Genomic DNA, 14632 nt, shown 5'->3' on the forward strand with positions numbered 1-14632 from the left:
CATGAAACAATTAAGAGATGTTTCTCTGTTATTTGCATTGCTCATGCCCTCAAACTATTAACTATTAGGTGAGTTAATTTAAATTTAAGTCATAGTGTTATCAATTTGCATCAAAATACTCAGAAGTATTGTTTTACTTACTTATAAGTGTTGACAGTCTGTAGACAGGGAGCAGAAACGGACAGGAAAAAGGAAGGAGATTACAAAGAACTTTTTATATTAAGTATTTTCAGTGGCTTTATAGTGAAAACTCAATTATATTCTTCTTGGTCCACAGCCATAATCTGTGACCCCATAGCAACACAGCCATCCTCACTCATCCTCCACGGTTCTGTTGAACTCAGTTTTGCAGTCCCTCAACATCCCATGACACCTAAAGCAGAAGGGACACTAGAAAATGTGTCTTAAAGAATTTGGTTCACTTCTCCTTCTCTGTATGGACTATAAAAATATCATTTATTATAATATAATTTCATATTATGCCTTGAAGTGAGGAACATGTGGAACCCAAAGATTGTATGCATATTAATACAAACTTTTTTCTTTTTTTCTTTTTCTTTTTTTTTAGTATTTTAGGGAGGTAGCCAGGTATTGGGAGTATACAGTAGCTTCTTCAGTCTCTTTGTACCTCATGAGCCTCATTCCATTTTAGTACAGGCTGAGATGTCTGCAATACTGGATGTTTGTATAACACTGAAAATGAGTGGTAAACAAGTAGGAGTTCTGGTCTAGATTCCTCCCTTCAAAAGCTAAGCCGTTCATTTAGCTTGATGCTGAGAAGCTTTGAGACAAAAATTAGAGGAACTTTGTATCTTTGCCCTAGTTGAAGGAAATAGTAACAAGACAACCTGAACCAAACATGGACATAAGCAGCCTCAGCCCCCAGTGGAGATCCACATCAAGGTCATCTGTCAAATAAGCAGCAGTGAAGTACGTGTTCAGACTATTTCTTGTGACATATGCCCTTTTCTGGCACTGAAAGTAAGTAGTCTTCATCAGACTGGGACAATTTGTTTTAAATTGTAGCTAAAATAGATACATTGAATTTAAAGTGATAGGTCAAAAACAGAAAAAAAAAAGGTCTTTCAAACATGATTTGTAGGTTCAGTGCACTGAAGGGCAAATATAGAGTCTTTCTCAACCAGCATGTGGAATCACTTAGTTAAAACTCAGTGGTTTGCTTGAAATTGTAAAGACTACCCCTCAGCTTTCTGAAATACATTCAGGCAGAGAAAATATCCATAGAGAACACAGTGGCCACTAAATGTGTCATACCTACACCTCTTCTTTCAGCAACTTTTTGATGCAAACTCCAGTGCAACTAAAGGATTCCACCATTACAGGTGCAAACCAGAGAGCAAAGGTAACAAGCACTCTGTCCAGAAGCAAAGGGTTTTGCACAAAAGAACGGACCCAATCCCACACCTGAGAACTGTAGACCAGCAATTTAGGGGCCATTTGTCCTTTGCCATTTGTCATATATGACAATCTCAAGAATCCTCTATTGGGACTATGCACTTCTGTTTCACGCTGCTATCAGGCACATAACTTTCTCAGTCATGTATGAGATAATGAGGAAAAAAAAATCAAGTATTTGGTGTGGGTTTTTTTCTTTTTATCTGTAAAATTAGAATGATACAAGCATTAATATTGACATTTCATAGCTGCTCCTAAATATCACATTATGAGAAACAGATCTCCAGGACTCTAACCAAGAAAGACTGTTTTTACTTCCTTTAGGAAAAGGTCTGGCTAATGCAATATTTTATTATGTCTATGGAGACATTATTTTTATAATACTCTCTTTTAAGGATCTTCCTCACAAAGAATTCAGAATTTCAAATTATTTAAACATCACTAAAGTAATCCTCGAATTTTTAGGTCACTGGATTCAGACTGTGCTGTATGCAAGTTTTTAACAACTCTCCAAAACAAATACCCTTGGTCAGTGAGAGCTATTCAACACTGAGGGGGAAAATCTGATTACTAAAAGTAAGTGTCTGCTGCCAGCTTAACCCTGAGATTTCAAAGGCATACACACTGCAATTAAAAAAAAGAGAGGTGAAATGGCATTAGATATTTACAGGTTCATGTATTTAGATTCTCCTTTTTTTAGGTACCTGAATCGCTTCTTGCATACCAAAAACCTCATGGCACTGAAGATCCACAATGGAGATGATTATTCCCAATCTGTGTGTAACTGATTATGTGTCGGAGACTCAGGGCTGATGCCTGTCTGTGAAGGACTTGGTCTGCCCAGCAAAGATGCTCCCAGAAGGCTTGGGGTTCACCACTGGGAAATTGCTTCTCCTCTGCAATAAAGACACCGTAGGATAAGAGCTCGTGGCCTTCAGCACTTCTTAACAGCAGTGGCTACTGCAGATGGTTTGAACTAGCCCAAGTGACCTTGCCCTAGCTAGTCTCAGAAATCCAAGTAAAGCTGTGCAGAACTGTATGGACAGGGGCCCTCAGTAACATGCTGGCTGCAAGCAGCTGGGGATAGTAACATCTTAAACTAACACAGCTGTCTGCAAATTGAACATCTGTCCACAGGCTAAGTATTCAGCTGCATAATAAATAGAGCAAACTAGATTCACTTTGGATGACTTGAAAATATGATTCTTACTAGTAGATATCCTCTTAAATATTACAAATCCCTAAGTATTTCTTGCAGTACAAATATGGCAATGATCATTTTCCTACTTTGTGTCACAATTCTCTGTCAACTTGAAGAGAAACAAAAGCCCTGCAGAAGTTGTACAAAGTCACTTGTAGAGAATGTTACTTGCCAGGGATTAACACCTTTACTTTCAGAACAATAATGACACACACACACATATATGAATATATGAATATATCTTCAGACAAGTCCTCTTAAAATGGAGCAGACTGTGTTGGGCTACCAATATGGAATAAGCAGTAAGTAAACTGAATGGATTGCTTGCTAAGACATGTTACTGAGACTGTCCTAATCACAGGATCACAGGACCAATTGGGTTGAAAAATACCTTCAAGATCATTTAGTCCAACTTATGACTGAACACAACCATGTCAACTAGACCAGAGCACTAAGTGCCACATTCCTAAAATGTCTCCAGGACAATGACTCCACTGCTCCCTGGGCAGTCCGTTCCAATCTCTAATCACCCTTTCTGTGATGAAATCATTCCTGATGTCCAAACTAAACCTCCCCTGATTTCACCTCCTCAGTACCCATAGGTACAGAGGGAGAATCACTTCCCTGGCTCTGCTGGCCACTCTATCCCTGACCCAGGCCAGGCTGCCATTGGCCTACTTGGCCACCTGGGCACTGCTGGCTCATGTCCAGTCACTGCCAGCCAGCAGCCATGGGTCCTTTTCCAAGGAACAGCTTTCCAGCCACTGTGCCCCCAGCCGGGAGCACTGTCCAGGGACATGCAGGACCCATCACTGGCCTTGGTAAACCTCATGCCATTGGTCTTGGCCCATGAATCCAGCCTTTCCAGATCCCTCTGCAGAGGCTTCCTACCCTCCAGCAGATCAACACTCCCACACAACACTGATCCAGCTCCCGCCTGACTTGGGAAAACCCTATGGCAACCTCAATATGTATCAAAATTTTGTAACATTACAGTAGTGAAACAAATTCTCAAATACACTGAGAAAAATTATCTATGAAATCAGGAGTGTCACGGACATGTTTTATGGAAAATCCTTTCCTTAGGATTTTTCCCCTCCTGGGAAGCTGAGAGGCCTCAGGAACAAACTGTAAACAATTCTTATCTGCTGCTGTGGAATGCAACAGGGGAAATCTGCGATTGGCCCCATCAGGCTGTTTCCAATTAAGAGCCAATCACAGTTCACCTGTCCGGCCGGTCTCGGTCTGAGAGAAGACCTTTGTTTTCACATTCCTATTCTATTCTTAGCTTAGCCTTGTAGTGAGATCCTTTTCTCTATTCTTTTAGTATAGTTTTAATATATTATATATCATATAATAATAAATCAAGCCTTCTGATACATAGAGTCAACTTTCTCATCTCTTCCCTCATCCTGGGACCCCAGTGAACGAGGTAACACAGGAGCATCTTTTGATTGATTCCACTGTGCCATGACTGTTTTATGACACACAATTATTCTGCTCCTGCCACACTGTATGACCTGTATTTGAGATTAATACCAGAAACAAGGCAGATTTCATCACATACTCCCAGAATAGCTTTTAGAAATAAGGCATTTTGGCAGATGTTCATTAGAATGGTGATGAAGAGACAAAATTATTAAATATCCCATTATCAATCATGAATCATCAAGTATTCTTATTCATTGCTGCACATACAAATCCCAGTGAAGAATGAAAATTGTACAACAACAAATTCTCAATATACAGTTAACCATATAGAAATGCAATTATATTTATATCTGTATAATAATCAGTGATTTAGTGAAATAACAGAAATAGCATTCTTTTAACATATTTTATTCTTTTAGCATATTTTAAGGACATCTTTGATCTGACAAATACATACACTTGCATAGATAGATAGATAGATAATCTCTACGTTAGTTAAATTCCTCCTTGTACTACTGAAACTAAATTAATTAATAACATTTGTGGGCTTTTGTCCCTTTCTGAGTACTTATGAAATATTCTTAAAGAGGATTTCATAATACATAATATCTAATTGTTACTTATTAACAGTAACAGCACTTGTCAAAAGGATTTCTGTCTTCAGAGCAATCTGTACACATCAGGCCTCACTACATCATTGTGAAATAGCTGTTCAGAGCAGACTTGGACAAAACTCCCTCCTTGAAGGCAGAGATGCATGCATTTGTGGTGCTGTGTAGGGACAGTCACTTCCCACAGCCAAGGTGCATCCTTGTCTCACCACCATGACCAGTCCCATGATGAACCTCTCCCCTTGTCTCCTGTGATGGCAGCAGGGTCACAGCTGGAAAGTTTCTGTCCTTCACTCTTACACACCAAATGCAGGGTGGCTAACGTATCCTTGTCTATCCTGATGAAATCATGCCTGCACTAGGAGACTGTAACTGCATCCATGTGTATGAGCTGCAGGACAGCCTTTCTTAGGAGACTCTGCTAAGCTCTGATGCAGAGCAAGCTCCATGCATTTTGTCACCGTGTCCCAGTTTTATGACCCTCACTGTCTTTGTCCCACTGACTTGAGATGGAAGCAGAACTTCCTCTTGTGTCTTCATCTCCCTTTGTCCTACCACCAAACTGGCAGGGATTTTTGTTTTTCTGGAAAAGATGTTCTCCAAGACTGTGGAAAATAGCTCATCTCAGTCAAAGGAAGTTGCTGTCAGGGCTCTGCTCTCATCTTCTCCTTTTAATCCTGCCCTTGCAACTAGAGTGGTACACTTTCAAGACTTCACTTGCTGCAGTTTACTTGCAGAAATGTTGAGCTTTCTCAAAAAAGTATTCAGTCATATCCTTCAGCATTACAGCTGTCAGATTTTGATGCAAATTTCTCACTGAGTATGCAGGAGACTGAAACCTCCACAGAGTTTGCTTGTGCAGTTCTGGAAGAAAAAGTTCATGGTGTATAGTTTCTCCAGTTTGAGTTGGTGCCAACCAACTGGACAAGAGGCAAAGGGCAGAAACTGATGCAGAGGAAGCGACACCTGAATGTGGGGAAGAGCTTCCTTACTGTGAGGGTGACTCCACACAGGAACAGGTTGGCATGAGAGGTTATGGAGTCTCCTTCCCTGGAGATGTTCAAAATCCATCTGGACACAAACCTGAGCAACATGCTCTAGGGGAACATGCTTGAGCAGGGAGGTTGGACTAGATGACCTCCAGTGATGTCTTCCTACCTTACCCACTGTGTGCTCCTGTGAAATCTCTTACCCCAGAGATATCTGTTAACCCCATTGTCACTGCCTGGCTCAGCCTTGGCCAGTGGTGGGCCCACTGGGTGAATCTAATAACAGTCCTCATCCTGAAAAAGTCCTGTAGGGAGGCCAGTTCCTGGTAGGATCAAAGTGGGGCCTTCTTCTAAAGGATCTATACTTTCTCCAAGGAGAGGCAGAAAGTGCTGCTAGATTTCCTATCAAGTAACATCTGCTATACAGTTCCTACACCTTAAGGAGCCTCTACAGGGAACTGCCCCAGAAAAGTAAAGAGTTAGAAATAAAGGAGATAAGTTTTCATAATTTATCTCAGAAATGGCTGAATTATTTTTCTAATCAATGCTAGGCTTTTTGTTTGAATTTGGCAGTGTTAGTTATTTACTTGGACTCAACACAGGAATAGAGCATCAAGACCAAATCTTCTGTGGCACACCAGGATGGCAAATTGCAATTTCCTATGGCAAATACTGTATGATTTATTTTTATTAGCTATGGCATAAGTGCAGATTAAAATGCAAGGGCTATGGCCCCCTTTTGCTCTAGAGTTACACAATGCATGCTTCGAGTCACATTACAGAGAAATTATTAGGCAGCTAATAATTATTAGCATTATTAGCATCCCATCCCTACTGTATCCTTATGGCACAACTATCTCCGGTACTGAGACATCCTACTGCCAATTTTCCCCCATTTTAAAAACAGAACAGATAATCTCTTTCAGCTTGGGAGCAGACACACACAGACACACACACAAAAACAAACAAACAAACAAACAAACAAACAAAAAAACAAACAAAAAATAAACCCCCAACAAAACCATGTCAGGGAACCCTAACCAAAAAATCCACAGAAAAATCCTAAGAGTCCTTCTGTAAATGTAGGGGATAGCTTAAGGTGGAAGATAGAAGCTGGTTGAATCCAGTATTGAGTTACATGATTATTCAGTGCTTTGGAAATTGTACTTTTAATACAATAGACTAGCTGGCTGAAATGTTCCTAGATAGAGATCAAATAGTTCAGCCAATGAAGTGAAATAGTAATAGAGATCCTTCAAGTTTCTTTTAAGAAACACACAAATATAGTGGCTCAATATGTCACATTTTTGCCTTATTTTAAATTTAGCTATTGAGGAAAATAAGAAAATCAAGCATTTTTACCACAAGAATACATAATTTGCCTGTTTTCTTGTTTTGCACTTGAATCTTATTGATTAACCACAGGAACAGGAGAATCTTTAAATTCATCCCAAATTGCCTGAAAACTTTTCTTGGTTTCCCAAGTATGAATTCCACTTGGTAGAAAGAAAAATATTTACAACCTGGGTGGTAGAAGACACCTGAGGAAAGTGAAACTGATAGTGGGAATAGAAGTTTGACTCAACCGTAGGTAGAGTAAGATGTTTGCCCAGAAAATACAAAGGATAAGCCATCAATAAAAACGGTAGTCTTGAGATTCATTCCACAAATATGATAGAACAGCACGGAAATAGCATCAGCAATTCCAATTGGCAACATAACAGACAAACATCAGTGAGGTATTAGAAACTGATCTAGGAGAAAAAATGTCATTTACCAGTAAGATATGTTGAGTAAGATTTGTCCTGTGACTGCCGCTCTTTTATGCAGGAAATGGGCTCATGTAGTGAGGAGAACCTCTGGAAATTTCAGAAGAAGAAATCCACTGAAGGAGGATTTCCTTTGGGAGCCATGAGGAAGGCTTGTAGCTGTCCCTCTAAAAGTCACTGCTGACCCCAGGAATCCAATAGGCCACGCTCTGGAGATGGGGCCATAGAGCCAAAACTCATGCATGCAGGGACCTTGAACAACACTGTCATCAGCAGAGCACTGGCCCAGGCCTCTGGGCTATGTAAATTCCACAAAAATTTGAAGACTGCCTCAGTGCTTGCAGCAACTTCGGGTAGAGAGAGGGCTGAAATGGGTTAAAACTGCCTTAACTTCCCCCTCCCATGTGAGTGACACAGTCTGTCACCCCTCACTGCCACTAAGATCCACATAGAGCATCCTTTAAATTTAAAGAGAGGCATATTTTGAGAAAAGGAGAGAGAATAATACAGCCAGGAATTGCACCAGGAGAAATGCTCTGGTATCCCATGAGAATGCTGTAGCACCCACCATGAATCTCCTTGCATTCCCACAATGAGCCAAGCCTGAAGGAACTGCTCCCTAGGGGCCAGGTCCCAGCACACAGCTTCTTCCAAGCTGGTCTGCTTCCCCCATCACTGGGATAGCACAGAGTCAGGGGCTTCAGAAAGAAAATGAGGACCTCTGTCTTAAAACCTCATATTCTAAGACTTAGTGCATGTCAAGCCACTTTCCATGACCATAAAACAAAGCCTAAATGGAACAAGGAGAAGGAGAACTAGAGGGATATTCTTATACTAATGAAAAAATTAGTAGGCACACAAGCCCAAAGGGGCACAAGGGATATCATAAGCATTTCTTTGCTCTGACAAACTGTCTTAGCAGTGAGACTGCCGGAGAAGAGGCTGTCAGTGGCTAGAAAGAAGAAATCCCCAAAGTGACCACAGCATGCAAGGAAGTGTTCAGGCCTGAGTCAGCTGTTAATTAGGTAGCTTCAAGTAGAGAAACCATTTATAGGAAGCCTTGTTTCTGAAAAAAACAAAATCTCGTGTACTCCATCTGGCATTATGATGGGTCAGTGAATGTTAGATAGGACAGAGAGAAAGAAATGAAGCAAAAGCTTTAATGGTGGCCAGGAGGAGTCTTTAACTCCTTATGACCATCTCGTTAACTTCTGTCCTCTCCATCATTTTCAGCTCATCTAGATACTTTAGACTGGCTCATGGAATGACTCACTCACTGAGGTGAAAGAATTCTTTCCACCAAAAAAGCAGAAGGTGACATAATGTTTATCCTAGTGGCCTTCAAAATCATTCCCCCCTTGTCCCAGGGACGAGGCAGAGAATCAGATGCCATGATGCACAGTTTTGTGGTGTTAATCTAATTTGAAACAAACATAAGTAGGGAAAACAATTCTCCAAATCTCTCATTTCAAATGATTTAATTTAATGCTACTAGTGCGATCTCATAGTTCCAAATTACTGGATTAGCTAAATAAACTCTCCTAAAATAAAGCTGCATTGATAGTTTCTTGCATTCTGCGTGCTTGTGTCTAATTTATTTTATTCCTATTAAATTTGTAGAACAGACTCTTGTAAGTATTTTCCAATAACTTCTAAATTTCTACAATTGCTGAGATAGTGTCTCAGACAAAGACCTATAGGGCTGAAATAAAAATAGTGAAGGGTTCAAGATGACATCATGTTTTATGAACACAAGACGTGACCACAAATAACCTACAATAACCTTTAAAATTAGTTTTTTCCTGACTTCATAAAACAATATTTTATTTGGCAGGCCCTTGTTGGCAAGCACTTTGAACAGTTCTATTTGTTTTCTGTAACCAGGAAGACACAACCAGTGTTTTCACATAGGTTTCCTCAGTACTGTGGTTTTGCCATTTTTTGCCTCTTTATTACTGCCTGCTGCTGTTGAATATTTTTCCTTGGGATGTTTATTAAGAACAAGGATATGAATTTGAAAAAAACCCCAAACTCTCTTTGTAACAGCACTGGTGAGTTTCTCCCACTGTAATATTACTGTATCAAAAACACAGAAATAGATCATGGTATCTAGAATGATCTGGTTGCTTTAAGTCTAAAGTTATGTAATAACATGCAGCTGGCTACATGTATATTATGAGAAACTGAAGGAAATCAGCCCATATGTCCTTTGATGCATTAACCAAGACCAAGATTTAGAAATCCACCATAGCTTGTAACACCATATGAAATGGAGGAAGGGGCTTAGCCAGTGACTGAACTAAATAAAAAAAAAACCCTAAGCATTCCAGTTAAAGTAAATTAGAAAGGAACATCATAGAGTGACAGAAATACTCCTGGTTTCTCAGGGGATTGTACCTGGGATTAGTTACTATTTCATTCCACCATCACCAGTGGTCCTGGTTTTGAACCACAACTCGAGAGCTGTGTGCTCATAGTACCTCCTGCAGCTGAATGGGATTGCTCTCTGGATTTGTCACTGTGCAAACTTTTGTTGGTTTGAGTTGTGCTGCTGTGGACAAAATGGACAATTTTCCCACCACATCTGTAAGAGTATTGATGCTGTTCCCAGTGTTTTAAATATATATATATATACACACATACATATATATATGTACTTACATATAGATATATAAAAATCTAAATCTTTATAGGATTTTTATTCTGTATAATTTTTAATATGATAGAAATTTTTGTCTGCACTCCCAAATTGCACTATTCAGCAAATCCCATCTTCCCTCCTGTCCCCACACAAAAAAAAAAAAAAAAAAAAAAAAAGATTTATATGTTTGAGCGTTTGAGCAGGGGCCATGCAATAAGAGGAGCTTTTCAGCTTCTGTGCAGTTTGGAGCTCCTAGAAATCCCTCTTTCTTCTGTACAGTGTGAAGCTTGAGTGAATAAGGTAGGTTCCAATAATTAAACTTGCTCTATTGACCTAACCAAAATTAACTGGCCATGCAACAATGTAGCTGTCCATGTAAAAACAGGAAGTCAGATTTCCCCAAGTAACCCTTATTCACCATGAGAAAAACAGCTGGTGCTCTCCCTTTATTTGCAAGTGTGTGGGGCATGGATAAAAGATGTATACTTCTGATATCCTCTCTTTTAAAAGGCTGTGTTTTTTTTTCCAGTGGAAGTCTTCCAGCACTCAGTTCCTGAGAGGTAGGGCCCCAAGATAGTCTGGTCAAAATAGTTAGAATCATATCTTTGTAAGGAGAAGTCTGTGAAATTGAACAAAGAAGCCACATTAGTATAATATGAATAATCCTCCCTGACCTCCAAAGAGAAAAATAATAAAGGATTTATTACGTTTTTTTTTTTCCTCCCTAAGAAAGAGTAATAAGAAAAATCTTCCTTACAACAACAATAACCACTGTTTCAGAATCAGAGCCTTTGTGTCACTGTTTTTCAGTAGTTACGCTACATTTCTCCCAGTACACTGCAGGGATTTTTTATTTTTTATTTTGCTACGCATGCTCGCACATCTGCTCCACATGTGTGATCAGCGACTGGATTTTCTGAGCTGAACGTCCTGTTAAATGGACAGAGTGGGCAGATCATTCCTTAGAGAGCAGAGAATCTGCCTCTGGTGGATTGCTGCCAAATGCAATGGTGTAATAAAGAAAAGAAAGCTGCTCGTTCGGATTGCTCTGAAATGAACTGTGTCCTCTCCTAAAATTCCATCTGGTTAAGATCCCTGGAGGCACAGTCCAACACACCTAGGTCTGGAAGTCTGTGCATTTGATGGCTGCAAACCTCTCTGTGTAGGTTGGCTGGGGGAAGGCAGGATCATTAAGAATTAGAAGAGGTGAAACCATTGTATTCATTCCCTTTCACCCACCCAGACAAAATTACAGACAAGGGTTGTGAAGGTGAATGTACTTTCCGTTGCTGACACTGACAGCTAATCTTTAAAATAGGTGTTGTAGGCTTTGACTTTCTCTGAATTGTCTAAAAGCTTTGTTTTCAGCTGGTGGAAACAAGCAGCAGTCTGAACTGTTCGTCCCTCTTCAGGTTTGGCCCTTTCTGCATTAATCAAGGGCTTTGTAGTAAACTGTGTGAAAGAGATTGAAGTGAACATTTTGGCACGTGTGCAAGGAAATCCAGCTTGCAAAAACACCAGGGGCTGATCACAGATGTACAAAGTAAGACAAGAAATTAACAGATGCTTCCCAGTTTGGGCTATGATCTCTGATGAAACCCAACTCAAATGATCCGTAGGTCGCATTAGAGTCTGCTGCAGATTAATTTGGCTCTTTGCTGATGCTGGCAAAATTAAGATTGCAATTTCAAAGTGCTGGAGTAATCCCTGAATAGGATCACGTTGGTTTAATCCATCTCTGTAATAGATGTCCTGTAGAACATGACAGTTCTATACACAACAAACCAAATATTTCATTTTCATTTTCTTCTCAGTCTACATGCATCCTTGCGAAATAAACAGGGCCTGGGAACTGTCCTGGGCTATGAATTATGATCATCTATGGTGTTAAAGAGTTAGACATCCCTAGTAGCCTCAAGGCTGCTGCCAGCTACCCTTCAAACCACTCCCAGGCACAAATCAGAAGCAGGGGATTTCCACAACCATTCCCAAAAGACAATTTGTAAGCAGACACATGGTTGTGAAGGATAAGAGTGTTTACTAGAGCAGAGCTGTCTGCCCTGTACTCATTGGCCTCAGCTCCTGGGAACACTCTGGGAATGTCTCAGATGCCCATCCATAGGTCTGGACAACTCTCACCAGTGAGACATTATTTTAAGGAGAGGCAGAGTCTACCACTTTTTGAGACAGCGTTGTGGGTTTGGGGCTTTTTTTTGTGTTAGAGACAATTTTCTTTGTAAAAATGCACAAATCATAAAGTTCTGAAATTATTTTCAAGACTCCCCTCTACAGTTACCACTGGAGACGGTTTTGTTTCTGTGTTTGTCCTGGAAGCTGTTGGGCAACTGAGTGCCTGCAGTAGTGTCACTGATGGGATGGATCTCACAGCCTCTAGCTAATGTAATCACACTGCCCCACTGAATACACCCTAAAAATCTTTTGGTTTGTTTTTCCTTTACCAAAGGTGTTTTAAAATAACTAGCTGCCAGTTAAATTGTGATTTCCCATTGTCCTTGTTTATCCATCTGCTTGTAATTGTGCTGGTTTTGGTTCAAGATGATTTTTAACTAATTTGAAATCATTAATTTGGTTATTGCTTACCACCCAGAAAGAAATGGCCAAAATCCAGGATTCTGCCTTTGCAAGACTTTTCAAGAACTTGGATCCAGCTCAAATATAAATGATTACTTTTCAAATTTCTCTTGAATCAGATATTATAAAAAATTGCATTAGAAAGAATTACAGAGGGGGTGTACCTTAAAGAAGTTTCTCCTTTGGCTTAAGTTGTTATTTTAGCAACTATAAAACTGAAAAAAATATCACTTTCACTAATAGCTGTGCTGGCTCTTCAGGTCTCAGACCAGGTATTCCAGGGAAAAGCTCATGTTTAATTGATACTTTCTGGGCTTCATTGCAAGAACTGGCAATCTGGTGGGAATTCCTGACCCAACCAGCTTCCAGTCTCATGGAAGGCTTTGTCTGAACCAAACATTTTCAGGCCCTTTGGCCCCAGGCACAGGGGACAAAAAGCAGAACCAGGGGCCAGGAGGGTTCCAGCCAGCTGGGAGTAAGCTCGGATGCACAAACCTGAAGCCAGTGACTTTTCCACCTTGACTTTCTGCTGCTCAGATTTTGAGAAATGCAAGGCCTTTAGTGTTCCATGTTCCATGTCCCATGTCAATGAACCAGCTTTCTTCAATTAGTAGACTGTGACAGATTGTTCCATTAGACTATTTCTGATATAAATTAGTGAATAGACATAAAGTAGAAAAGAAAGCAGTGAGAGGAGTTTTTATTAACTAATCACCAGGATTAATCAGTGGTATGTGAAAAAGTTGAACTCCTAAAACCAGATGAAGGTTGGCCATCTTGGCAGGGGGAGATAGCTGGGGAGGGGGCTTAAATGTTTTCATCCAGACCTCAGATTAAATTTAAAATATGGCAGGATGAATCTAAGGAAATCAGACTTGCAAAATAACACTATTTAGGAATATAAAGTTACTTAAGCAACATAGTGAGCCCTCCAATAGTTTCACATGCAGATCCTATCTTTATCAATTATTATCTACAAAAAGAGGGTTTAGCAAATAGCTAGTTGAAATGGGACAAGACCATTAAGACAAATGCTGAAAAAAGATATTCCCTCATTATTTAAATCATGGTGACAGCATAATAACTACCAAGGAGGTGAATGAACTAGATTTCAGAGCGCACCATTTCAACCATCAGAACTATTTAAACCATTCTGAAGTTTCTGTAAGCTCACTTAGAGGTTTTCAGCATTTTCTTGTTTTCTTCCTGCCTTTCTGTGTCCCCATTTGTGCAGAGCCTTCCCCTTGGTTCCCCTTAAGCTAAAATCTCCCAGGAGTGCCTTTTCCTTGCAGTGGCCACAGCACAGACGGGCAGCAATGAGGCTCCAGCCCTGGGAGGCTGGGGTCACACCACGTGTGCTAACAGGGGTCTGCAGCACCTCCTGCTAACCAAACCTGTGGGGAAGACAGGGACAAAGAGTCATCTGGAAGTGGGCATGAGAAATACAGAGTTAGTTTAAACAGAAAGGATTCCTTCTTTGAAACTTTATCAGCTGAGCGAGGCACTTTGTCCTAAGTGGCTTTTCCTCATTGTGACATGAAAATCAAAGCTTGTCTGCACAAGAACATTGAATTTGAGGCTAATCATCTCACCCACCCTGTGAACTGCTCTGCTACTCTTTAAAGACCTGGAAAGTGTTCCCACTGGCTTAGGTGGGGTTTTGGATTGAGTCCCCCATATAGGTACAGTAGTAATCCCCTAATCAAGCAAATAAAGCTTTGTGAAATCAAACTGTCCTAAACTTTGCAGCTTTGCTAAAACATATTCAATATTAATTTAAATCTTTGTCATTTTATAAATGAATGAAAAGGAATCTAAAGGAAGATATAGTGTTGTATATGATAAATAGCTTTTTTAGCAGGTATGGGGGTACAGAGGCTGAACTCTTCAGAGCTATGCAGCTGTCTGCTACTGTATCTGGCATATGGCTTTCTAGATCTCATAAAACTTAAAAAAAGGACTCCACAATACCATAATAATAC

The sequence above is a fragment of the Serinus canaria genome, chromosome 2 (assembly GCF_022539315.1).
Source record: "Serinus canaria isolate serCan28SL12 chromosome 2, serCan2020, whole genome shotgun sequence".
Lineage (NCBI taxonomy): Eukaryota > Metazoa > Chordata > Aves > Passeriformes > Fringillidae > Serinus > Serinus canaria.